Below are 27,889 nucleotides of genomic sequence, written 5' to 3' on the forward strand. Positions count from 1 at the left end.
GTGAAGTACAACTTTCCTTTCAGTGTAGCTAACAAACTAACATATTAACTAACTAAATAACCGCATAAATCGCAATAAATTGATGTAATGTGCATACAAAGCTGAGCGCGTGTCTGCGTCATCCTGAAAACAACTGTCTACATTCATATACTTGTCCTCTGTCCTCTGGTGTTAACATCTTGTTGTCCCTTCCTGGGTTTCCCCACCAGATGGTGCTGTCAGGCTATCACTGGATCCCAAAGTCACCTGCTGTCTCAAAATACCGGCTCTCCAGCTCTGGCACAACCTCAACTGAGACGAGGTTTCTCTGAAGGAAACCTGACTGCACTTCTGTTACAGTAAGTCAGATGTGAAGTTCCCTTTTTCCCAGACAACCTGCTAAGCCACATTGTCGGTAATTTAGTTTGTACAGCAATATGTCACTGCCAATTTATGTAGTCACCATACAAACGCTAGACATCACAAGTGAAATAAATATGATTGGACAGGTAGAGTCCGTAGTGCCTCCTAAGTATCCAGTGTCCTTTGGCACCAAGGTATCAGTCAGCATGACGTGGACTGTGCCATCTTTGAAAGGCTCCATTGCTCTATCCTTTCCCAGTGTCATTTATGGATTTGTTACCTTACTTTTCCATGAGCTGTGGTTACAGAGCCAGCTGGACAGTGTTAATCTGTATGTGTGTGTGTGTGTGTGTGTGTGTGTATATATGTGTGTGTGCACGCATGCACGCTGTACATAAGTCCCTATAAAACTATGTGCTGATGATTGAGAGGAATGCATGTTTCTCATTGCCCTACAAATCAAATGCATAAATCTATCTGTTGAATCTAGTTGAGGACCAGTTTTATTCTGTGTGTGTGTGTGTGTGTGTGCGTACATTAACTAATTCACATAAGTAAAAAGTTTCAAAAATAAATCAAGAAAAGACTGGGTGTTGACACAATAACAATAACATGGACACAGTTTTCTGTCCATTTCTTTCCTCTTGGCTACAGCGTAGTAAAACCCTGTTAGATATATCAACACAATAAAAGGCTCTAAAATGTATACAGTTAATATTGCATGAATGATGACATGTTATGGTAATTTCTGTATAAACACAACACAAATACACAAAAGAGTTGTTCCTTCTGGCACAGTTTATTCAGCATTTTCCTTGATGGTTCATTTCATGACTGCAGTTGCACTGTAATTACGGTACTTACAGTTATTTGTTCAGGCAACAGAAAACCCTCTTATTTGTAAAATTGTCAGTCTTATGAGCATGCTCCCCCTTCTTGCCTGAGGATGAGCAAGGAAGCAGTTGGTTTTGGACAAGAATATACTTTTGCCGTGTGTCTAGGTTAATAACTTTTGTGGAGAGAAATCATTATGTGCATCTACAGGCCAGCTGCAGCTTCTGCACTCATTGTCTCCAGGTTGCATACGTATAAATATTGTAACAGCTATTACTTCCTTTGTCTGGAGATATTGACATTAGCTTGTCTATATCTGCAGCTTAAACAGAATTTATTATCACATTTCCATCCTTTAGGTGGCGCAGCCTTTTCAACGCGAAGGTTAAATATAGAAAGAAAAACTTACCCCAACAGTTTTATGAGATTCACCTGCCTGACTGCACACTGTTGATCTTACCTCCCTTGTATACACACACATTCATATCTGTGTGGCCTCTGTACCAATTTGGTTTGGCATATGAGATTGTGGCATACGTAGAATGCGAAGGAGGCACGTCGGCGGTCCTGTAATCAGAAAAAGTCGTGACTGCTGGTCTGTAGTTCCACCGACCACATGAGTGTAACCTGGAAGGCTGGGCTGGCTGCAGATTGCAGGCTGAGTAAATACACTTAATATTATAACAGCCCTGAATAGTGCACTAACAACTCTTGGCTTCATTACAGTAGGGCAGAAAGATATGGAAGCATCATACAGTGATTATTACCTTAGTTGTACAAGCAGAATCATTACATTTTTTAGGAGTTCAAATATGAGAATAACATATAATAGTAAAATGCTAAAATATCTTACACCCATTGGGTATAGGATATTTATTGGCTTGATGCGTAATGCCTTATCCATGACATCCATCCATCCATCCATATATATATATATATAAATTAATTTAAGACAATAGAAGACATCCGGGGATGTACACTGTACCAGATTTCAGATGAAAAGAGAAGCAAAAATATGGAAACAAAGTAATTACTCATATTCGGATGAAGTTTACCACATCCACATAGAACAGGAAGAGCACCAATAAGTAGTTTCCCATAAAGCGCTGGAGTATTTATTTGTATTATTTTACATTGGAAACTTGTTAAGGTAAATAAGGGGTGCATCAGTTTTCAATACTGTCATTAGGGAAGCATGTGTGTTGTATTACCACAGAGTTTCAATTCTCATGTTGGAAAGTACTGGCAACATTTGAGAGACCTTGTAAAATGGTGGTTACAACAAAGCCTAATCTAATGCTTCTTCAGCTGCCTCTTTGACTTTCTGTATCTGATGTGCTCTCTCGTGTGTGTGTGTGTGTGTGACAAATAGTAGAGTGTAAGTGTCATGTGTTAGTGACTGAACTTCCTGTTTTCTCCCTTCCTGATTTCCTTCTTTCTCTTCTTTTTGACTCTTGTCAATGTTAGTTCTGTCTTTCTTTCTGAATTCACCCTTGGCGCGTATGGTGTGCTTTCACGGCCGTTTGCTACGCTTTCGCACTTTTATCACTCTTTATGGCCTTCATATTCACATTTTACATCTGGCAGTGCCATTTTCAAAAGGGTAAACATTTCACAGTTTCCAGCCCAGTGAATGCCAGAGTGTAGCCATCTCTTTTTCTAGCCCCCAAAGCATCCATCAGATATAAATTAGCTTATGATTTATGCTGGAGCACACTGTGCACAAACCACCAAAATCTCTGTAAGGGAAATTTCCTTCTGTAGGGCATATTCACAGCCAACCACCTGGGACAAACCATTTTCCACATAGCTCTGGAGCAGCTCACGGCTTTAAAAAAGTCTTTTGGGAAATACCACTTTTCCAAAACATTCTCCTGCAGTACTAAGGGGGTAATTTCTTTCACACTGGGCTCCTGTAAGTGGGATAGGTGGATGGCAAAATGAAGCACAATGATGTATCTATACATGCAGAAAAACTCGTACAACACTAGAGGACACATAACACACGCCAGCAGATCATCAGCATCACCGCTGGCGGAGATTTGGGCGATTTTAATGATGTGTTAGAGGAGTAGCGCAGATAGGAATAACTCAGTCAAGATGTATTCTCGAGTCCGGCCTCTTTTTCAGCACGTGCGGCCAGGAAATTACAGGCTTAGGGAGATTTGGTTCTTAGAGTGTGTGTATATGCTTTCTTTTCTCAGTGGTTTCTCCGTGTGTGTGTGTTCATACTGTAGGTGTGTGATGACTGTCAAATCTCTGCGCAATGCACATTCATCCTAAATCTGTCTGGACTAAATCACTGCAGTGTTTTTGTTTCAGGTTAAACACAGTGGATTATATCATTCTCTTATGCAGCAAAGTGCAACAACGATTTTCCATAAACGGCTGAATTCATGCTGCTTTAATTAGTGCCCCTGCCCTAAATGCAGTTTCTCCAATTGCATCTAATTGCCGTGAGTTGTTTTCTTTCACAGTTTCTGTATAATCTGGATCAGGTCCGCTCCATTAGAGTCTTTTCATATGGTTTTAATTTGAAAGGCATATGCATCAGGCTGAGATTTAACTGGCTTCATTCAGTAGCTGATCCCTCTCTGTCTATAGTGGCTCACTAGATGTGGCATTAGGTCACAGCTTGTGCCATTTTGAGGATAACTGGGCTTTTTTTATTGCTTCCCATAAAAACAGGATTTGAGCTGCACACATATATACGTACTCTGCTTGTGCACACACACAGTCTCTTGTCCTCATTTGGCCTCTGTGTAAGGGGAAGCCCTCCTCCGTTGTAGTGTGTGGCCAGAAGTGCCCACATGCAGAAAGTATCTCAACACAGAGCTGATGATGGAGGACCAATTTTCCTCTTACACTGTTATTGTTATACCTCTTCTCTTCTCTTCTCTTCTCTTCTCTTCTCTTCTGCCCATGCTGATTCATTTTCCTTCCTCCTTCGTTTTTCACTCATTCACTTTGTTGTGCTTCCCTTGCTTCAACTCCTAACTGTTCTCAGCTATCATAATTTTTCAGACAGTTTCTCTTCTGTATTTTTTCCCTTCGTCTGCTTCCACATGTCACATGTCCATCCACGCTCTTACTCTACATTTGCACGGATCCATGTACCCGTTTTTTTTTTTTTTTTTTTACCTATTATTTATACAGGGTTAGCTGAGCATGCAACAACAGCTTGTTTATACAGAAAAAAACATGTTAGTTTATTATAGCAACAAGGTCTTCTGTGTGATATTTAGATGTACATTTCTCTTTGATGCCGATTTATTTAATTGCTGTCCTATCAATTTTAAAATCACTCACACTGTAGTCTTTTCCCAAAGGCCAATTGGACAAAGTAGTACTGTCTGCATACAGAAAAATAGGGAGCAATTTGTACAATTTGGACGGTTCGTTTTAGGACGTGTATGTGTGTGTTCACCATTTTTGTGAAAGTAAAATTTATTCTGCTGCGAAAAACTATTTCGCGGCAGAATAAATTCTATTGAATAGAACTTCTGTAACCAAAGTGAGCTTTAACAGGTTGTAAAGTTATTACTGTAGATAGAACTTTATGGTGTACTATAACATTTTCATTACCTGTAGTACAGCCTGTCAGTCACTGACGAGTGCAAACCACAGACATAAGTCAGGAGGAGGTCTCAGGGTGGAGGCTCTGCGGGTGGGGGAGGGGGCTGGATTGTGGTGTGCTTCTTGGCTCACTCTCGTTCTCCTCTGATGAAATCTGAGTCTCGGCTCTAAGCTGCAGCCTCTGTAATGACAGCCTTCGTCCTGGTTTCAGCTATACCGTAACCTATGCAGTGATCCTAAAAAATACTGTTGTTTCATGCACTTAATGAAAAGTGGGCTTGTAAAATCAAAATAACTGCTGGACATTACAGCTGTTTTGCCAGTGGGAATATTATGAAGACTGATTTTCAAGTGAAATAGTTCTCAGAAGTGAATGTGTTTTATCTGTCTGTTACTATTTGTTATTAGGCACTCTAATATATTTTCTGTAACCCTATGATGATGTCAGCATAGTTGGTTCACAGCACAATTAATCACACCACAGACAAAGCAGCAAATGGAGCCCAATAACATCTGTGACCAAACTCCACTCGTGAAGGTCCATTTATTATTCAGCTACTTACATTATATTAACAGTGTCTTTACATACTGTGTAAAACACTGTTTGAAACTCCTCGTTACCCACTTTATGGGCTCTTACATAGAATGTGATGAATGTGCATTCTTGATGTGAACAGTACTGCTGTCTGTGTCTGTGTAAGGGCATGATAATATTTTTAGGGAAAACATTTTTCTGCTTAGACTAAAGCTCGCTGGAAGCAGGTACTCTTTGTTCACTGAACTGGCATTACTACAGGAAATCTGACTCCCAGGATTTTTCCTCACTGGCAACCAGCGCAGCCACTTATTTTGACTGGGCCTGAGCAAAATTTGTCATAGTGCGTGGTGCATGGTGTAATGCAAATCCATAAAAAAACAAATAGTGCTGCACAAAACAAGAGTTATTGGATGAGTTTTAGTGTTACAAGAAGTTAGAAGTGAAGCCAGCAGAGGGGGTCTGCAACTGTGGCCTGGAAAGCGGGAGTCAACACCAGGCACTTCCAGCGGCAATGTGGTCACTAATTATATTTACAGCTGGTTCAGGACCAGCTATGCCAATAAGCCCTTAATGGGGACATAGTTAACTCACAGATAGGCTACACTGCCAAATTTAAATTTACTTGTCCTGTCTGGCCTATTTTCCAGGGAAGTAATAAGAAAGATTAAAAAATCATGCACTAAAAGCTCAACACTTTATCAAATGTAATATACAAATTAAAACTTATATCATCAAAGCTTTAGTGCTATTGCTAAGTGTATTAGCATTTATCAGTTTTCTAAAGTAGATACTAAATAATCTTCATCACAGATCAAATTCAGTTCACTCACTGATGTATTATATACAGACTGATACATTGTTGTTCCATTTTTTTTTTAGCTTCTTGTGTAGTTTATTTACTTAAATAGAAATGAAAAATGTAAAAATGTTGAGTTTCCTAGAAAAATTGTAAATAGTCAGATGCTTTGTGGTTGCCTGTTAATGCTCTCATCTCCACTTCCAACTTTATAACAGGTTTTCTGTCATGTGATATTTTGAAGATCCAAGCTTCACTCTTTCTTAACAAATACACAGCCAATTGTTTTCCCAAAGCCTCAATATTTTATTTTTTTGGATTTCAGAGACGTGTCTGGAGCTAAATCACCACTGTCGGGAACCACTCGAAATGTGCAGCTGTGAGTAAATCAACAGCACACTCCCTGTCTAGCACACTCCCAGTATGCATGCTGACATATCTGAGTATACTTTAAACCTGCTTATATTAGTATGTAGTATGGAATTGGGACGGCATTAGTTCTGCGTAGGCGTTGCAGGTATAGCAGTCGCTAGTTAATCCCTTGCCCCAGAGAGCTCAAAGCCTCTCAGCACTGTCACGTTCTGTTAATGTTAATCTGGACTGGATACGCTGCCAAGGGGCTGACCCACTGCCTGCGACCCTGCCACAGCTGAGGTCAGTGTCTGACGTCACTCAGAGAGGCAGGCGTGACCTGTGCCAGTGTGCCGCCCTGTGATAATTACCTCCAAGAACCTGGGTTTAAAATGCCAATGACCTCTGATAACATTTTAAAGCTGAAAGTTTTGGAGCTATTTTGTGTATACTTTAATTGTTGTAACAAAAGAAAGGAGAAAATCTAACTGTTAAATGTTTAATTCAGGACACACACAGTCACTACCACTTACCAAGTACCAAACAGGCAACTCGTTGATGAAATGGCAGCAACTAGGAGGCAAATTTGCAATATTTGTTGTTTCCAGGATGCACCCAGGATGAGCATCCTTGTCCACAATCCTTACAATTTTTGTGCGCATCTATATAGCAGCAAATTTTATACAAGCCCTTAATTCAAAGTAAGTGTTAACTATATTATATAGGTAGGTATAGGTAGGAGTTATGGCTTGAATTAATGCTGACTTTGAATGTCTCTTATGACTAACCGCTTAACGTTTACGCTAAGAGGCTTTACTCAAATAGAACAAACAAGGGTTCTTTTTTAATAAATTATTAGTCCATGGGGCTCACTGTGGGGAATGTGAAGAAGAGTACATATATACTTTTTGTATATATGTATTTGAAACATCCTTCGCAGAGCCTGATATAAATTTAACTACTCCTTTAAAAACCAACCAAATCAGCAATAACACTTCCCCCACACACTGGGGTTGCCCAATATTTCCCCAAACTGTCCTAAAATTGCCCTGAGTTCCACAAGTGCCTGTGTCTTGTCATCGAGGGGCAGGCTTACAACAACACATTTGTCTTCTTCACCAACATTACTTGCCATTCAGAAGTCACTCTTGAAGATGACAGAGGAGAAGCACTGGTGGAAAACATGTAGGCAGGATTTGCTTCCATGTCAGTAGGGGACGCTGCATTTTTTATTATCTAATAAACATCCAGTTTTTCAACTGAATTAAATTAATTGAGTTTTTAAACATTCCTTATAGTAGATATAACCTTTTCTTAAAGTTTCAGTCAGCAAAGAGAGAAATAAGTCAAATGAACAGTCCTGCTGCTAGTGTGTTATTGCAGTGACTCAGACACAGGTCTAATCTGTCAGCTTTTGTTACCAGTGGTTTGTTTTGTGGTTTGTTTATGATAATGCCAGAGCGACACAATAACAGACATTCCCTTTGTCTCAGTGGGAGAGAAATAAAGGAGTGGAAAGCACCAAGGCAATGACGGGCCCTGGTCCCCACAGTCACTTGTGCCATTTAGAAATGGAGCATCAAGTGCCTGTGTATGTTGTTTAGTAGATGAAGGAATACTGTGAATTATATAAATTTAGCAAGAAAGACACAACAGAAAACTTCTGGGACAGATTAATCCTGCTTCTGCACCTCATGCTCCATCTTTCCTTGACCACTGTGCACCCAGTGTCCCAAAGCTTGTCCTCTAAAGACCATAGTAGTGCCCTTTTTAACTTTTTTCACCCCTGGTTTCTGTTCGCACCAATAGACATTTGTCATTCTGACGTGTCAAACACAGGTGTAACTAATAACATTGTTTTTTTTTCCAGTTAGGTATGCCAGTTCTTTGGCACTGTGTGTGCTGGCCTGCTATCTTTTTGGCACACCTAAATTGAACAGAGCCATGATTAATGTTATTTGTTACACCTGTGCTTTACGTGCTATGAAAAGTGAAATATCACAACAGAAAATATTAAAATGACAAAATAAGTCTGTCATCCAGTGAAGGTTGTTTATTTGGCTGCCAAAAATAACAAGCTACAGCATGTTTTTTTTCCTGCTTCCTAACTAGTAACTAATGGTAAATGTGAGAGGAGATTTCTCAGCAGGCTGCTGTTCTTACAGTAAGCCTGTGCCGTCCCCGCTCACTCATCATGTCTTCTAAAAATACCTGTAATACATACCTTAACCTGCTGCATGTTTGAATCATTACATCGGCAGTCCTTGGCAATTTTGCGTGACAGTTTGCGGTTAAACGAGGCAGCAGTGCATAATGTTCTTTTGTTAGAGTATTTGCATAATGTTCATGTGTGTGTTCATGCACACATGTGTTTGAGAGCACATGTCTTTCTCTTCCACTTTTCTTTTGAATATTCCATTCAGCAACAAGTCTGAGCTCTGACTGTGTTAGATCAGATTTAGTTTGTGATTCTGGATAAGGGCTGTAAATTTGGAGCCACTTCAAAGGCTGCTCTGTTTTAGATTTTAGACTGACAGCCTCAGCATGTTCTTGGGACTGAGATTAAGACATAAAAGTCCTAAACATTGTGGATTGGTCTTGTCATTACCTTGGATGCATTTTATCTTACATTGTCTTTGTTATGTATTAAATGTGTGTCTTTAGTTCCTTAAAAATAGGCCAGGCTGGCCATCTGGGCTTCCTTTCAACTCAACGCTTTTATCTCAGAGCCATCCATAAAACCATGCTAGCGGCATGGCTTTAGGGACGGCGACGTTAGTCTGTTGATCCATGAAACTTTTGTGCAGACATCCACATAACCCAGAGGATCAATCCAGATGAATTTGGTGAACTCCAGACTTTTCATTTAGCGCCACAACCAGGTCAAGGTTTTCACTTAGAATTTGAAATCTTTCAATATTTTTTAAATATATCTAACTTGATGAACGTGCACAAAATTGAACAGATGAGGTATCCCAGTATCTGAGTTGATCAACTGACTGCCATAAAGTTGACTTTTTTGGTCCATTAGCACCTATTGTAATCTAATACTTTGCTTAATGACAAAACTAATGGCATTCCCATCTTCAACTTCAGCTGTATTTAGTGCTAATAAGCAAATGTTCTCATTCTAGCACACTAAACGGCCAACATGGCAAATATCATACCTGTTAACTACATGTTAACACTGTCATTGTTAATATGCTCAAAGCATTGCTGTGCCTATTACAGACCCAAAGACCCACTAGCATGAGTGTAGACTTTAAATGTTGTTTTAACTTAAAAAAAAGTCTAAATAAAGAAATGCCTTGCTTTAATAAATATTATAACAAACATTTTTTTACATGTTTAATCACTTAAAATGGGAATGGGTGTCAGACGTTATCTGGATGTTAGCATATTTACTGCTTTGGCTTTAAAACCAGCTACAAAAATAAAGGTCCAAGTTTTAAAAGCCTGCATGAGACCATTGTGTTGAAACCCCAGTAGTTTTCCCAAAAGAGAGATTACTTCTGGAGCGTAGAACAGAACAGAACAAAAAAATCCCCAGACTTTCCCCTGTAGGATCTGCTCTTAGACACTTTTGGAACCATTTCACATATCTAATGCTATATCACATGTCAGCCTGCACTGATTTTAGACATTTATTATCATTTATAAGGATAGCTTTTCAGCCAGTAAGATTCCATATGTACATCTTGAGTAAACACAAAATGTTCAGACTTCATCACTGTGCCTCTTTTATTTTCTTTAAATCTAGAGTCTGATCCAACAAATGTGAGTAAAGGTTGATAAGTCACCAAAGGATTATCACATTTTATGTAGGAATCAACAAAGGCAGTGACTCAGTACGGTGCAATGATCCGTCTTTGGCCTCCAGTCTCCTGCTTAGATATGCAGTTCGAACTGGGTTTTCTTCTCAAAGAAATTGGCCTGTTATCCAGCCATGCTTTTCAGATGCAATGGATCAAAACACAAAACCAGTTCAATTGCTGCATTTGCATACCATTTTAAAGAAAGTCTTTGTAGTCTGTGGCCTGTGATATAATTTAAACACTTTGCATTTAAGCAGACATCATTAGGGGTTTTACTTTGAATGGATAATAAGAGCTTTAATTTGTTTATTCTCTATCCAGGCTTTATAGTTTCTGTTTGTGTAGTCATTTCCAGTTGTCCTAAGGACTATTGAATGTTCCACAAACACATTTGCATTGTTAGTGTGATGAGTCACATTATGTTATTTTTGCAGTTACACTCACAGCAAACTATATATGTGCATTGGTGCCAATGAATGAAAGGCAAAGTGACACAGGCATAAAAAGAGAGAGAGACTGTGTGTATATGTGTTCTTGTTCATGCATGTCTGTTGTGTATAAAGATGTTTGTTGCATATTTTCTAGCCTGTCCTAGCTGGTTGACTAACCCCACTCCTCCATAACTCATACCTACGTACAGTAAATCTGTCTTGTTATATTTAATGAGAGACTAAGTGCTGCTAATTGCTCATTTCAATCACACCAGATATGTATGTTAATTGATCCTTTCCTGACCAGTTAACCAGAGCCTCTGTTATGGTTGTGTGATTGTGGCTGGGGAAAAAAGCATGATGAGCATTCTTTTGCGGGGATTGAGTCTCATAGGCTTTTATTTAGTAAAAAAAAAAAAAAAAGAAGAAGATGATCTGCATGGGAGATTCAGTCGTAGCAACATTAGAGAAGTAGTTACACTGTGGGATTGAAGTGTGAAGGTGAGTAGATTTATACCTCTCTCCTGTCAAATATGAAGCTAGCTTAGTGTAACATAAAGACTGGAGACAGGGGGAAACAGCTGGGCTGGCTCTGTCCAAAGTTTTTAAAAAAAATCTGTCTACCAGCACTGTCTAAAGCACCTGAATGAAACACACATTATACATTAAATAAAGAAGAAATTAAGAGTTAATTAGTGTCTTTTACTGGTGTTGGTTGGCTAGGTGTTTCTCTGCTTCTTTTATGTTTATGCTAAGTTAGGTCTACAGATGTGAGAGTGGTATCAGTCTTCTCATCTACTTCTCTGCTAGAAAGCAAATAAGTATTTCCCAAAGTGTTGTACTGTTCACTTTAACACAACAATGTGTTGCCACTCTTTACCACACAAAATTCATGTTAACATGCTGTGCAAAGTTTAGTCTTTGGGATAGCTGATAATTAACTGATAATTAGGGACACAAACTATAACACGTGATAACAATAATACAGTGCTTTGTATTGGGAAACTAAAGCAGATGTTGTAGAATATAAAGAACATTTACACATGCTACAGGGTGATTGGTGAGTAGGAGCTGAAGATAGCAGTTTGTCCTAAACATTCCTGACATAGGATGTGAAGTGCTGTTTTGTGAAAATGCTTTCAGCCAAAAGCAGTACATGCAGTACCATACAGGTTTTTACAAGGAAGCAGTGAGTATTTAAAATCATGTCTGGAGGACAGGAGGGTATTCTTCCCTGGGTATAGGGCTGAATTTGATTTGCCTCTTGAGATGTTTTCAAAATGACACAGGCTAGATTATTAATTAATATTATTATTAGTTAATAATAATTTGTAATTGGAAAGTAACAACAGTAATGTAGTTTAAAAGTGTTTTGTTTTATTCAAAAGTTTCACAAAACCACAATTTATCTCATGTAGAAAGTTGCAGTGTCAGTCATTTTTAAAACCTGTATTAAGTTTTTGGTGCAATAAAAAGTAAAACTATTATCTGTCAGCACTGGAAACTTGCTGCATTTGATGTCATTATCACATTCTTTGTTACAAACACTCAATCAGGCTGTCACAACATCGGCCAATACCGCTCCTGATGAATTATTGATTGATTAGGTATGAGACCTCTGGAAGACACAGTGAGGGCCATTAGAGTGGTTAGTGTTGTTGTGAAACAAACATTCTTGCCTTAGGATTTAGGAAAAGAGAAAACTTGCACAGATGGACAGTTTGAAGACTTGGCTGCATTTTTTAGTTAATTTTCTCATTTTAAGCCCAATATTTTTTTTCCGCCAAATTTAAAAAACAAAAATGCAGGATGCGATTGTTTTTTGTAAATGGTGATTGTGTAAAATGTTAGAACGTATGAGGCAGACAACAGAGATTAATACGTCTAAAGGGTAATAGTTGGCTGTACTATCAGAATATTTCCTTCCTTCAGCAAAATTTCACAAATGCCAAGATTCAGACAACTCCACCGGCAACTAAAAAGGCCCCTAAGGTCCCCACAGAAAACACCAACGACACAGATCACTGTTACAGAGGAAGGAACAAAAACCACATGACCACATACCCACACACACACAGACGCACATGCAGACCATCAAGACATCCCTTCAAGGCTCTTCGGGGATGAATCATCCGGGGTCTGAGGTGGTTAATGGTGGCCAGTGTTTCTGTGTTTGCTCAAATTCCACCCTCACAGCCACATGAGACTTGATAGGTTGAGGAGCTGCGTTAAGCTGAGTCATCACAAAGTTTCCCTCATTCCCACAATTTTTTTCTTGTGGTTACTGATTCAATAAAACAAGGCATCTTTCTCTAACTGAAACAATAGAGTTCAACTTCTATGTGGCATTAGAGTATATTTACACTGATGCAGTAGCTGCATTACCTGGATATTACGAATCTGGTTTATAAAAGACCTTTAAAGAATACTCTAGTGATTTACTATTGCATTCTTATATGATTGTTTGACGGGACAGATTTTAGAAAAAGGATCGTCTTTTTTTATTCCACACATTTTTCTTTCCTTGTCACAACCTGGTGCCTAAATTAGCCCCCATGTTGCTCAATAACTGACAGTTTAGTTAGAGATTTAGCTGCTTTTTAGTACCTAATGTGGCCTTGAGCCACTAACTTCGAGCTGTAATGAGGAGCGGGCTACAGAGGTCTCATAAGCCTACTTCTTTCTCCAGCCACACCCTCAGATTTTTTTCATTTTCAAACTTGTAGTCTTCAGCCCCAACAGACTGTAACTCAATGAGCAAATCTTTTGCTGTTTCTTAATCTGTACACCCTGTTCCAAAGCACTGTTAGTCTCCATTGTGCTGTTACATCCGTGCATATTCCACCAAGGTATAGGAGATGTACCCAGGAAATGTAATACCTCTGTACGTATCACACGCTGTTCTCTCTCTCTTTCTTCTGCTCTCTCTCACTCTTCCATTGTGTGTCTGTCTGTCACTCATGCATACAAAAAAAAAACAAAACACACACACACTCACAGTCATGTCTGGAGGAACTTGTGCTACAATAAACTCATTTTCAAATCCCATTAAAGATCTTAACTAGAGATAGGTCTGTGGTTTGTTTGATCTGTCGGTGGAGAATGTCAACAGTGTAATTTTAGGTCTGTTAAAACTATTTAGAAAAAAATGCATGAGAAGTTTTGCAGTCACGTTTCATGTAGTGAAACATAAATAAGAAAATATACGTACTTCAGAGCTTTGTAACCAGCAGCTTTTACACATCAGTAACTTTGCAAAGCACTTCAAATTTCACCTCATATCCTTTGTGTCATAACTTTTGCTGTTTGTACACATCATTTTGGCATCAGGCTATCCTAGGTCTGCACCTTCTGCAGGATCCAAAGCTTACTATATGATAAAAAGTCACATGGTGATACAGGATGAGGCTCCTCCAGTAACACCAGGACCCGTGTTGTGCCACATCAGTCACTTATATCTAAATAAAAACCAGATGAAGCAAACTGAGCGAATAAAATGGTCTGGAACACCAGGATCTGTAATTATGTGTAGATCTTTTGTTTTGTGGTAACTGGCTCACTACAATAGCTCAAAATCACAGATTTGTGGTGGTCCTCAGTGTACGACCTACCTAAGGCAACCGTTTAGGCTTTGGATGTGTCAGTTTTGCTTACACAAATAAGAGCGTCCAGGACTCAAAGGATGTGGCCCCTAGCTGCAAAAATGAAAACCAAGTGTTTAAAGTCTCAAGTAATCTCGCAACACAGGGAGACACCTGTCTTATTTTCCAGTATACTCATCAAAGCGAGGAATAAAAGCAAATTTCTCTGCAGCAATAATTTATGTGTGTGTCACACTGACAGACAACAGCACAAATTGTGACCATGTGCTGAGGGAAGGTAAAGGCTGTAATTTGGGAGAGAAGAGGAATCACTGCTGTATTTTTATGGCCCTTCACAACAGCTATCACTGTTATTTATGATTCTGTCAGTATAGGGTACATAGGAGGGGTTGGGATATTTTTGTCCAGGATGTAAAGGGAAATTTGGAAGAGTTCATACCAGCAGGAATGGGATGGGCCACCCATATATCACGATCTGGAAGAAACTGACAGTGGGAGAGAAAGATGCAAAAACAGAGGACAGGAAATAGTTAAAGGATAAGACTGACGATCTTCCATATGTTTCTTAATGTCAACCAGAACAGACTGAACATCTGTTAGTCCATCTCTCAGAACTTTCCATAAATTTGTTGGGCTAATCCCCTAAACAATTATTCCTACTGATGACAAATGTCGTTTGCAGGGGATATTTTGACCATAAGAAAAAAAAAAAAAAACATCACCAGCCTTATCCTTAATTAATTATTGATTTAGAATCAAGTGGAATTAGAAATGTAAATTGTTAATTAGTGGTCAGTCTGTAAAATATTTCACTCTTTTTTTTAACTAAAAAAGTTTCCCTTTTTTACAAGAACCAATTAAATGCACAGAGTTGTCTATTTCTTATTTATTTCCAGATTTACTGTCTTTTATGGAGTAGGTGCAAACGCCTTCCATTTATAGGTCATTAGTGCACTTTACCTGTGTTGCTTACTTACTCTATTCTCAAACATGAAATTCAGTAAACAAAGTTTCCCTCTAATATACATTAAATTATTTTATCTGCATATTTTTTGTGGAAGATTCTTCAAATGCTGAATGTTGCATAAGTTCACCATGTTTGGGAGGAATTAATTCTCTGTTTTTGAAGAGGAATCTTTTACTTGAGTAACCCTGTTAAACATGAACCCAGTAACAACAGCATGCAGTATGGGTAACTGAGTTTCATGACCATTTAGGGTGAAGTAGAGAAACAAAACATGAAAAATCGCAGTTTTCCAGAACACTAAAGAAATGGACTGCTGTTTTCAATAAGCAGCTGCACCGAAATAAAAAATGTTGGTGTAAATTGGCTTTTATATTCATCTTTATGGGGCCTTCTGTTTTGAGGACCATTTTATTTGATTTCAAATAGTCATGTCCCATAAAAGTAAACGACTGTAAAGAAGACATAAATAACTGTATTATGCTACACAGTGTACTGTAAACAAGAATTTTCATCACTCCACATTAGTTTTATTATTTGCACTGCTGACATGCATTTTGGCTCTTCGCAAAAGGAAAATGTTTTAGCAATGATTTCAGCACCTTCATGTTTCAGACATTGTTTTTACTTCTTCGACCCTTAAAATGGAAAGAGCCGTCTCTGACTTTTCAGCCCCTGAATCATCTTTTGCCTTTTTCTCCTTTGTTTTTCTGATAATGCTGTCATCTCTGGGAGTTGAACCCTTCTCGTTTTCTTCTTTAGCCGGCTCTGCTGATTTCTCCCTCCCTCCTGCTTTAGGACAGTAATCGGTTAACTCCAGAGACAGGAGCTTGTTTCCTTTTCTTTCCATCTTTTTGAATCCTCTTTCTGTTATTTTTTCCCTTTTTCAAGACTTTGGATTGGATCTGAGTCTGAATTTTTCCATGGCAGTAACCGCACAGCGTGCACACTAAATCCATAACAAACCCACTACAGCCAGCACTTTTCACTGGCTGAGGTGTGTGTTTATCTGTGTGTGTGTGGTTTTGTGACATCATTAATTAAGCATTATGTCCTTGGATAGTGGTACTGAAATGGCTTTTGATCTAGACCTTAGATGAGCTTTTTGCTGTTGCATCACAGTATCAGTGGGAATTACTGTGAAGAAATGAGGCCACAGCCGCTGTCCCTCACTTTATCCTCCAATTGAAATAACATCCACATAAACATAACTGTCAAGGGAAGAGAAAGACAGAGTGAGGGGAAAAAATACACACAAAAAAAGTTTTTATATGTTGTTTTTCTTAAAGACAACCCTGCATTCACATAAGTTAAGTAATGACACCAAGCAAACTAGAACTAAACAATTTTCCAGGGTAATCTGTAATAAATTCAGCTGCAAAACCCATGCAAACCTGAGTATGTACTCTCTCCTAATCCCTGCAGGAATAAAAGCTGTGAGGAAATGAGGAAAATAAGCAGAAAATATATCTTTCTTTAAGCAATAATAACAAGCATAGCATCAAGAAATCTTTCATCTAACACTGGAAAGGAAACCGAACTCTCAGACACAGCTGTATCCATTCCCAGACTTCCATGCTTGAGCTCAATCTTACACATCCATATTGTTTCTCTATATGAGTTCAGTCTGTCTCACCCAGAATTACCTTTGTCCCCGCTATCACCCCCTCTCTATTTCTCTCTCTGTCTAACTTTCTTTGTCCTCCTCTCTCCTCTCTCTCTTCCCAGATGTCTGCTCACCAGCTGCGCTCAGATGGCTGAGAGGAGCAGACGGGATGGGTTTTTATAGCGCGTGCACACACTCAAACACCCACGCGGATGCGCACGCAAACATACATGCAGAGAGTGTCGCAGAGTGTCCTGATACAGCAGGGATCCGGGACTTTTGTCCCCGAGTTTGAAGATTTCTCTCTGTTCTCATTTTTCCACATCTTTTCACTGTCTAGGACCACATCAATATGAAACAGATGCCCCTAACTCACAAGCGACTGCAGAGAAACATGGGTTATGGTCAGAGAAGGTCAGGAATTTGGCTGTTTCTCTGCTCTAATCGGATTAGAGTTTCTTTCTCTTTTTTTTTGTGACTAATATGAAAGTTATTAAACTGCAGCTTTTGGCCCAGAGAATAAGGGAAGTTTGTGGTAAAAACAAGGCTGGTTGAATACCCTTTATTAAAGTTCAATCAGTATTTTCTTTCTATTTGTAGATTTATATGTAATTTATAACAAAGTTTATGTATGAGAAATGTGTGGTTCATTACGTATTTTTAATAAATCTTCAATCATTCAAAAAGCTTTGTTTCAGATTTAATCTATTGATCACAGCAGGGGGTTTTACAGGCCGGGGTGCTTGAGTGTTAACATCCCCAAGTAGAGCAGGATGGAGTCGCTGATGTTAGCCTGCACTGTGATGTGGTAGCATGCCAAATGGGCTCCCACACAGAGGATGTGCTGTTGTGAACCGAGCTTTTTAAATGTAACATATAATCCCACAAAATATGAAATGCGTCTTGACCTTGGAAGTAGTGCCGGGTGTCTCCTGGAGGTAGTTATCCAGACATGCTAATTTTTGCAGCTCACGCTTACACTTTTACGCTTGTATTTTTGGGTTTTGGCAAAGAAAGACACCACCATCCAGACTCTTTAAATGCTGAGTATCACTCTTACCAGAGCCTCATGCACACCACTTCAACATGTGGAGGAATTTAAAGTTTCTGCCTGGTTACCATTGCTAAGCTATGATTAGACAATCACTGTTTAGGGGAGGGGTTTAACGGATTGTCTGATGGCTTCAGTATTTCATTTTACTGCTACAATGGGCAATCTGTGTATCCAGACTGTGTTGTTGGCATGGTGACAGGGAGGACCGTGTGTTGCCAGGCCCTCTGACCCTGAGTAAACTGTGACCAGACTTTCAGCGGGGTTTCCCTCTGATTGACTTTTGATGGTGACATAACTGCTGGGGTCATTCTCTTGACCTCCGAGAAGAAAGGCAAATGTGTGTGTTTCTGTGTGTGTGTGTGTGTGTGTGTGTGTGGGTTGGGATAAAGGAGGGGTTGAAGGGGAGGAAAACGAGGTGAAAGTGGGGTCATGGAACGGATGGACTGAACAGGTTTCAGAGGATGTGAAAGACAGTGGGGCCTCATGAGTAAACATAGCTGTAGTGTGAGATGAGAGAATACTCTTAAGTGTGTATGTGTGCACTTTAGGATTTCTTTCCCATAGTCCTCCAGTCCAGCTCCTCCTGACCATCACCCTGAATTTCCCAACTTTGAGATGATAAATAATCAGATCACTCCATCAGTCAGTCAGTCAGTCAGGACATGAGAGGCCTCCAGGCATGAAAGAATAAAGTGTTTAGTCAGATCTACAGCTTTTTGCTGACTCTTTGCTCTCTCCCTCACACCCTCCTCTCAGCAGTCTGTCTCCCTTTGTTCTACCCTCACCCCTGACCTTTGACCTCAGAGCACTTGGTGGGGTCATTTTAGAGCCCACAGTGGAAGGCCATAAATCTGCCGGTAGGAAAACAAGCAGATCAGTGAGTTTAGCTTCTGGACTTCACCTTCACTGACATCGGACTCCTTTAGTTTTTAAAGGGTAACATCCTTCAGCTGTGGGAACCAGAGAGGAGCTAGTCCACCAGGAGAGAATAAATAAATGACAGTTTGTGTTATGAAAAGGATAATTGTGAAGGATGAGTTGCAGGATGTGCTCTAAATTATGTCACACGCGAGAGAAACTTTCCTTCTATCTTGCCAACACTCCTTCAGTATGAATTTAAAAAAAACCAAACTGATATCTTCATTTTCTATGAACTTTCAGTTCACTTACACATATGCATCTGTGATTCAAATCAAGTCAGTTTATTTAGCCCATCATTGCACAGAACTTAAAACATGCAAAAACATGTGAAGACGAGTACGTTAGGAAGCCAGTTCAGGGAGAAAAACAATGGAGTGATTTGGTGAAAATTTACGAGTCCTTCTCAGAGTCCACAGCATGTTATTTTGAACAGCGAATTTTCAGATCCTTTGAGTTTGGGCACAAACTCTCAGTAAAAACCCCACAAAAAACAATTCCTTTTAAAACTGCTGCAATTTCAGCATCAGGCCAATTGCTCTTGACATTTACCTTCTAACAAGTATGAACCACGAAGCATAGTTTCCTCTCTGCAGATCAAGAAAGCCAGTTTTCAGAAGGGAACACTTGATGAGCACAACAAACACATACAGTTCTTTCTCCTGGAGGCATTCATGCCACATGTGTGTAAAAAAATACACAAATCCAATCAAAGCAAAAAAGTAACTTGTAGGTAGATCCCAAAACTGCCTTTGATTAGCCATAACAACCCATTAAATGACAGCAGGAAGGCAGTGGAGTAAACGAGAGAAAAACAGAAACAACAAAAGGGTGAAATATAGGTAGAAAGTGGGGAAAAAGAGCCAGAAAAGGGAAAGAGGTGGAGAAAATGTGAGAGTGAGAGGAAAAGACAGGCACTTAAATGTTACAGTCTGGGTACATTTTCCTTTTTCTTCATAGAAATACAAACATGTTGGTGCACTCAGTTAGCAGGCCGTGGCTGAATCGATATCATCTGACCGTTGCGGTCACATCATGGCTATGGTTTACTTAACTGCAATTAAAATACACATTACTGTGCAATTAGTTGTTCTGTTTTTAAAGATTTTGCATCTGTAATTGCTCTGCAAACAACCAATTACATCTATTTTCCAAATGAACTGCACTGAATACAGCAAAAGTGTGACCAGACAATCAGAGAAGGAAGTAACTTTTGTGCAGATTCGTAATGCTTGAACTGGAATCACTGGTTTGTCTGACAGGTCAGAGTGGGAATGTTGAAATTGGTTCTCAAACCTTCTGTAACAAATGAATGGTCTGAGAAACTTCATGGATATGGAATCTGTGCTCGGTTTTGTTGACTGCAGTAGCATGAAAGTAGCTCACAACTCTGACCCATTAGTGTGACTAACACATAATATTGATAAACAGAAATGTCACATTCCTGCTGAATGCACCCATTATATTTATGAATCAGCCTGTTGAGTATCTGAGCACTGTATTTACACTGTTGGAAGACTTTGCTTTTGATTTATGAATAGGAACATCATCACCCAAGATAATCACTTTGTTTGCTGCGCAAAACACGCTAGACAGCATGCACATGCGGCAGCAGCAACATGAGCACACACAGTTCACAGTCACACACAGACATGATCATGCACGCTGTACACTTTCCATGTATGCTGGTGCTTACCAAAGACCAGGAAATGGGAGGTACACCTACCTCTGTTCTCTGTAGCCTTTTTTCTTCTCTTTTCTTCTCTTTTTTTTATCCTTAGCTAATGATAAAAGAGTAGGCTAGCTTGTTTCTTATTGATGGGTGTGAAATTAGCCCGCACATATGACTAATGGTTGATTTGCAAGAGCTGGCTTTTAAAAAATTATGCTTTTGGCTGATTAATCACATAAAGTGATTAACATTGTGCGTCGGCAGAGTAAATCATCTCCCGATACTGGCTCGTTGATGACAGGCATAACCTCTCTCAAACACTTCCATATACATCCACAGAGCTTGTGAAAGAGACAAAAAGAGACACAGAGCCAAGGAGGCTAAAGATGATCCAAGCTGCCTTTCAGTTTGTGATTGATAGAGTTCAAAGTTCAGGAGGCTCACACTGACATGCCCACATGTGCTAGCCCTCGGTCAAAGGCAGCACAGTTGGTGCATCAGTTCCAAGATTGACTATGGATTACTAAGGGGAAGTGTAAGGTATATCAGAACCACCAGAAAAAAAAGTTTTATATCTACCTGTGTGTTACAGCATCTTGTTGAAAATATACAAACAGGTCACATGCTCTCCTATTAGGAAATATCTATAAGTCTACTTGTTATAACTGTTCAGGTTCATCCATCCTTTGAACACCATGGATATTTGCGAAGATTCATGGCAATCCGTCCAATAGTCAGCCATAGTTCTGGGGACCATGAATGTCTGTACAGTTTTGTTTTATGGCAATTCGTCCAGCAGTTGTTGAGTTACTTCAGCCTGGACCAAAGTGTTGGACAGATGAACCAACCAACCAACAGACAGACAGGACAGGACAGACAGAGCCACAAAACCTCTTAGGTTTTGGTGGATGGTTGAAAAGAGTCAAAAGCATCCTGAATTGACGCCAGGGACTGTGGTTTGAATCCCGTCTCTTTCCAACATGGTTGGTTTCTTTAAACCATGACCATGATCTTTCCTTAACTTTTACCAAGCAGCTTTAGTTGCCAAGCCAAACCATAGGGGTGGCAGATTCTAATGTGACTCATTTTTTGTGTTGGTCAGTGGGTCGTATTAGAAGGCACTGGCAAATGTCATCTTTATTGCTTGACATCCTTTGTTGAATATGCCATATTTAACTCCATTTTTGTATTTTTTCCCATGAAAATGAATCATAAGCCGTAAAGTATCAGTCTAAGCTATACAGGTTTAACAGGTTTTACAAAGTTTCATTGGTTAATTGCAAAACACTTCCTGGATTAGCTTATATGTTACTGTAAATTTATCCTGCTAGTTGTGTCTGGCTTTTGTTTCTATCTGTATTATTTATATGTCTCATTATTGCTGCTGCAGCTGAATTTGATGAAAAATGAGCAGCTGCGTCAAACTGTGGATAAGTTTGTTTTGGTTTTCACTAGCCGGGAACATTGCTGTGAAACTGGAACCAACAATCCCAGAGTCTGCAGACTTGGCACAGTCAGCTTGTGTTTTTCTGACCAGCAGCACAAATAATGTATAACTCCTCTAAACATTTGCCCTGTTTGCTGTTTGGAGACAAGATGTTGTGACTAAGACAGTTTCTGTGATTAATTACACAAAAGTCCTTCATCACACAGAATACAGCCACTAAAATATTTTTCCCCTGTAACAGTTTTTTCTTCTTCAGAGAGGGAAATACATTACCAATTTCACAGAGCCTTTAGGATTTGCTAACACATAAATTATCAGTATCATACAGCGTTATAGATTCTGGTGATATACGATGCTATAAAGATGAAAACTAAACATGCCCACATATACACAGTCATTTCTTGAGGCCAGTTATAACTTTCTGTTTCCCTATACAGTGGCAGAGCTATACTTAACCACATACAGGTGTGTTTTTGGCACGAGCAGTGAGCTGGCAGGTGTGTTTGCTATTACAATGTGATAATGACTATCATTACAGCCCAGGTAAGAACAGGCGTGTTAGCAGGAGGCCGGCATGGAGACGAGAGGAAAGCAATAATGTTTTTACCAGGATGTGAGCGCACAACTGGCATTTCTACACCCTAAACACACAGCCATAAACACACATTTACAGAGGCACACATACACACTAACCAAAACAGTGAGAAAGAGATACACAAACAGAAACTCGCATAAATTAGCACCTTGGTGATTTAAATTTAGCTCTAAATGAACCCTTCAGTTCAGTGGGTATCAGTGCTGACAATAAATGCCCATTACAGATCACCGTTATTTCATTGAAGCAGGAAAGTGCAAGTTAGTGTTTTAGGCTATAATTGCTTGTAGATAATGTGCATGTGATAAAATGCTGAATCTATTCATGCAGAATCTTAGAAAAGCATTGTACATCTAAGAAATTTATATCAAAATGTACTTTTATAATTCATATTTTCAGTTTTTATTTTTTGACCCTTAATGCAGGACTTGCTCCAAAAACGCAGGACATCTTAAATGCCCTTTAAAATGTGTAAAACTAGGAGATGTATTCCCGAGAAAGTTCTTTACATGCATACGTGTTGGACATGGATTAATATGTCCTCCTAAATCAAACTGAGTTACGACTAATCCCACGCACAGAACACACATACATAGACACAAACACACAAAGATCCAGGTAACGGTAGTTAGAAAACAAACATATTTTCTCAGGCTTGTTCTTTATTTCTACTGCTTCACCATCTGGGGCAAATTCATCATGACTTTTCAGTACCTCTTTGGGTGCTGTCAACAGAAACAGGCAGATGTGTGCACACGTGCACATGCACACAAAAGCGCACATCTTTGTCTCATTATGTTAGGCTGTGTTAACTTCCTAAATCCAAACCAGAATCTGGTCAGTACCACCTTTAACATAACTTTAACCCCTTAAAATAGTAAAGATCAGCACAATGTCATGTTTCCTTGGTCTTCTATGATTGCAAACACATTTATTCTTCATTTCTTAGGAAACACAAGTGCATGCACACACACGCATACATGTTGAAACCTGGGCGCATTGCAGTCAGTGCACTGCTCCAAAGAAAGCATTATTTTCTAAAGCAGTGTTTTAATGACCAAACTCAGGGGCCAAGACAAATGATATGGCATGATAAGCACTGACTGCACTGGTGATAACACCAAAAATGTATGTTTTTATCTCATCTGTGGCAATGATGATAACAGTTGTGACGTTTTGAATCGCGATTGGCTTGGTATGCATATTTTGAGCGAGCACTATTGCTGACATTTTGCACTTTAAGCAGCTTGTTTTGTGTATTTTGTAGCCATAATGTTTTCAAAGTCATCATGTGCTTAAATGGTAATACATCGAATGTGTCGATGACAGCTGAAGGGTTTGTCCCATCTACTTCCATTACTCTGTCTTTTCTTCTCTTCTCACTCTATGTGCTAGCTAAGTGATACTTTTGTGGGATTGTGTGGGTTGGTGCATGTGTGTGTGTGTGTGTGTGTGTGTGTGTGTGTGTGTCTTAGAGAGCAATGTACCAGATGTTATTTTGCAGGGGAGAGCAGATGAGCCTCTCATGGCTTGTTGGAAAAAAAGGGAGAAATGTTACAACATAGATGTGGTGATCTATGTGAAGTCAAGGACAGTCTGATTTAAAAACTGGCACCACTTTCCATGAGGTACCCTTCATGAAGTGTTTATAAGCTGTGTCAATTGGCTTTGTTAATGGTTAGTAAATCGCTTACTAATGCTATATAGGGCTTATTTGAAAGTGATAAACCCATTTATAAATGATGACTAAGATTTATAACTGCATTATAACCAAATAGAGAGGTTTAACATAACCTGTCATCTAAAAATCATTAGAAAGCAATTTACTATCCATTAACAGAGCCGTTAATTGCTACTTATAAACCCTTTTAACCATGCTCTCAGCATGGCTGCAAGAGTGTCAGTGTCAATCTGTCGGTCGGTCCACCTCTTTGTTCTACACTGACATATATCAATAACTAGAAGATGGGTTGACATGAAAAGCAGCACCGTTCCGAAGTACAGCCTCACAGAGCCTGGCCCTGTGAGATTTATGTTTCATCCGAAGTGTTTTCAAAGAGTATTTTTCGGTTTTAGGGTTAGGATTAATAGCTTGTTTTGGCAAATGTATGTCTGGTTAACTGCCCCACCTCGCTTAAAGAGAAGCACGCAGACGCTTCCCAGAGCTTTCTATGGGACCTTCCGGGTCTGTCTCCCATGCAGGGGATGGATCAGACGCTCCCAATCGGCGCTACACAGAGCCACTAACTAACAGAATTAGACTGAAGTGAATTTGTACCATGTATTTTCTGTAGCCACATGCATGCACGCGAACATGGAGACACGTGAGAGACTCAGCAGATCTATTTATGGATTCATTACAGGGTGACTCCTGTTCCTATTGAGAAAACACGCCAATCATTTTTACTGCTTTGTGTCAAATTACCAATCTGTCTCTCTCTTTTTGTTAGTGGCTGGTTTCTGCACTGCAACAAGCCAGTCTGTATTCCAGCACCGGCTCAGGTCCAGCTGGCCAAACTATTTACACTACCAGGCATAAACACTTAAGATTAGGGATGAATCTGATTTATTGCTTCAGTCAGCCAGTTGTTTGGCATCTGATGTCACACAAAACTCTCTGTGTGATTGGTTTGTTCCACAAGTATGAATTATTATTATTGTGTTGCCTAATAATCAAGAGGATCGAGTTTTGCTTATGGCTGCTATTCATAATCTCAAAAAGCAACATGGTCCACAGATGTCTCCCACTGAAAACTAGAGGCTCACTCAAGTTTTCTTGTAACACAAATATACAGACAGCACAAATACACAAATGTGGACATGCATGCCCACACAGACTTTTTTTTCTCCATCCCACGCTATCTCTTTTGCTCTCTTTCACACACATAGACACACACATCGCTTTTTCTCACAGTCTCGTCTTGCTGTTGTTTGATTTACTCTGTGACCTCTGACCCCGGCTGGGCTGAGCTGGATGGACTCTTGGCCCTGCTGCTGCTCCAACTGGTTCATCTCCAACACAACCCCACTGGACCTCAGTGCGTGTCTGTGTGTGTGTGTGTGTGTGTGTCGTTTGCAAGCTTAGATGCAGATCTTCCCATTTGATCAATTCTAACTGATAATGAAGAGGTGTAAAACATTTCCTTTGTCACTCTGGGGTCCAAAAAATGCAATTATTTTCTGCAATAACTTTGTTATTTTGATTTTTTATACTTATTTAAAAAACATTCTAAAACATGTTAAATCATGTTTATGTGTTATTGTCTGGTTGTGTCTGCACCTGAGCTACATGCTGCTTCTTATTAAGAGTTAAGCTAAATGAAGTTGTCTTTGTGAACTTCCTCACAAATGAAAACCTCTTGTCAGCAATCCGCCCCTAATTCCAGTGTTTTACAAGCTGCTAAATGACCTTTTGGTGTTACTCATTTCCTGTTGTTGTGAAGCCCCAATCAATTAAAGATGGCAACCATGATGTGACTCCATCTGACCTTGGCCTGTGAAAATACTCACACATGAGCCCGAGAGCATAACAGTGAGAAAGGAAAAGACTTCATTAAAACACTAGATGATAAAAGAAGGACTATTGCAATAACCAGCTAATTCATTTCATTATGTGGTTCTTTTTGAACTAGAAACTTAATGTGAATGTGAATATAAAGTGTCTTGGCCTAATTTAGCTTGCTTGTTTTTCACACAACTCCTTCAGAATTCAGGCACCATCTATTGTAAGTTAGATTAGGAATAGGCTTCTTCATGGTGGCCCTTTCAAATGCAATTATCCTTTAATTTAGAAAATCATATCCGCAGAGTGCTTATACTTCGAGAAAACTCATACATTATTTCTAATAGTTTGGACAATGTAGGTCTCTCTCATGGCGTAGATCTGTCTGTCTCTCCAATCTGAACCAATGCCTGAAAATCTAAAACACAACAGTGTGGCGATAGATACAATATCCTCCTGGACTATGAGACATAAATAATTCTGCAGTAAATAAATCTGTCAGCACTTCTTTGAACAGATAAATAACAAAGGAATCTTTTCTCTCCATATTTCTTTGGCGGCTCTTCTTAAAGTCATAGCTGTGGTATTTTGCTAAACATAAGTCTCATCTTTGAAGGCAGTCCATAGCTTTGAGTTTTTAAACAGATGTGGGATTCCCACTGTTTTCTGCCTCACACGTACAATTTGAAAATATTGAGTTAATAAAGACACTCAGTGTGGGTTGCGACTTCTTAAAGCGATAGTTCTGGGAAACACATCTACGAAGAGCGAGATGAGAAAATTGATAGCACTCTCATGTCTTTATGGTAAAGATGTGGTTACAGCCAGCAGCAATTAGCTTAGCTTAGCATGAAGACTGGAAACAGGGGGATACAGCTAGCCTGGCTGTGTGCAAAGATAATAAAATCCACCAACCACAACATGCTAATTAGTGAGTTTTAGACAGAACAGACCGAGCCAGGCTAGCTGTTGCCAGTCTTTGTGCAGAGCTAAGCTAATGGGCTGCTGGCTGTAGCTGTTTAGCTTACAGACATGAAAGTGATATCAATCTTCTCATCAAACTCTCATCAAGAAAGCATATTTCTTTGAATTTCTTCTGCATCACTTAGTGTATTCCACACTGTTACTGTGAATATTCACTTACTGTTGTGCTTGTGAGGACAATAGAATAATACTTTACTTTCAAGGACAGAAACCAGGATGTCTCTATCAGTCAGCAAATAGAGAAAAAACTAACTGCACATGTATTTTCAGCCATATTGGGCACCACAGTGTACAAGGAAAATACAATTTTATAAACCAAATAGATGGTGCAGTTCTCCCTTTTCTATTATATTCTCAATATGTGATTTGCTCCAAAAATGTCAGCCCACCTGTTCAGACGCTACACTACTTTAAAGCACCATAGTATACACTTCCTAAGCTGCCTGTGTTATTGGGTTAGCTCTTTTCCTTGTTGTGCAACACACTAAATGCCTCAATCCCTTGTTCTCAGTTCCCTTTAAGCCCTTGATAAGGAAGTGGACTGAATTTTTTTTTTGTCCTTTTTTGTCAGTGAGAGTGACCTGGAAGGGAGATGGGGGGAGGTATGTGTTACAGTACAATAGCCGGTAAATCTCTCCGCAGTAACCACACCGCAGCACTGAGCACATGCTTATGGAGAGAGGCTAATCAGCTTTCTGCAGATGGGTTAATGTCCTTACAGTGGCTGAGAGGGGGGCCTATATTTAGTGTCCACTCTCTCCCTCTTAACAGGGGATAACACTGGCCCTGTCCTCCATAGCTCATCTCTCTCTCTCTCTCTCTCTCTCTCTCTCTCTCTCTCTCTCTCTCTCTCTCTGCCTAA

At 39.5% G+C, this 27,889-nt stretch overlaps 1 protein-coding gene across 4 annotated transcripts in view; it reads left to right on the forward strand.

Moving 5' to 3' along the window:
- LOC121199516 (serine protease 23-like) overlaps window positions 1–27,889 on the forward strand; it is a 94,570-nt gene that overhangs the window by 36,941 nt on the left and 29,740 nt on the right. For 3 of the 4 annotated variants that reach the window (XM_041064277.1, XM_041064279.1, XM_041064283.1), the window contains exon 2: window positions 210–338. The gene's annotated coding sequence lies outside the window, so the exon portion shown is untranslated. Of the gene's footprint in view, window positions 1–209; window positions 339–6,411; window positions 6,466–27,889 lie in introns of all 4 variants that reach the window. The other variant, XM_041064278.1, reaches the window with a different exon arrangement.

The sequence above is a fragment of the Toxotes jaculatrix genome, chromosome 19, assembly GCF_017976425.1.
Source record: "Toxotes jaculatrix isolate fToxJac2 chromosome 19, fToxJac2.pri, whole genome shotgun sequence".
Taxonomy (NCBI): Eukaryota; Metazoa; Chordata; class Actinopteri; family Toxotidae; genus Toxotes; species Toxotes jaculatrix.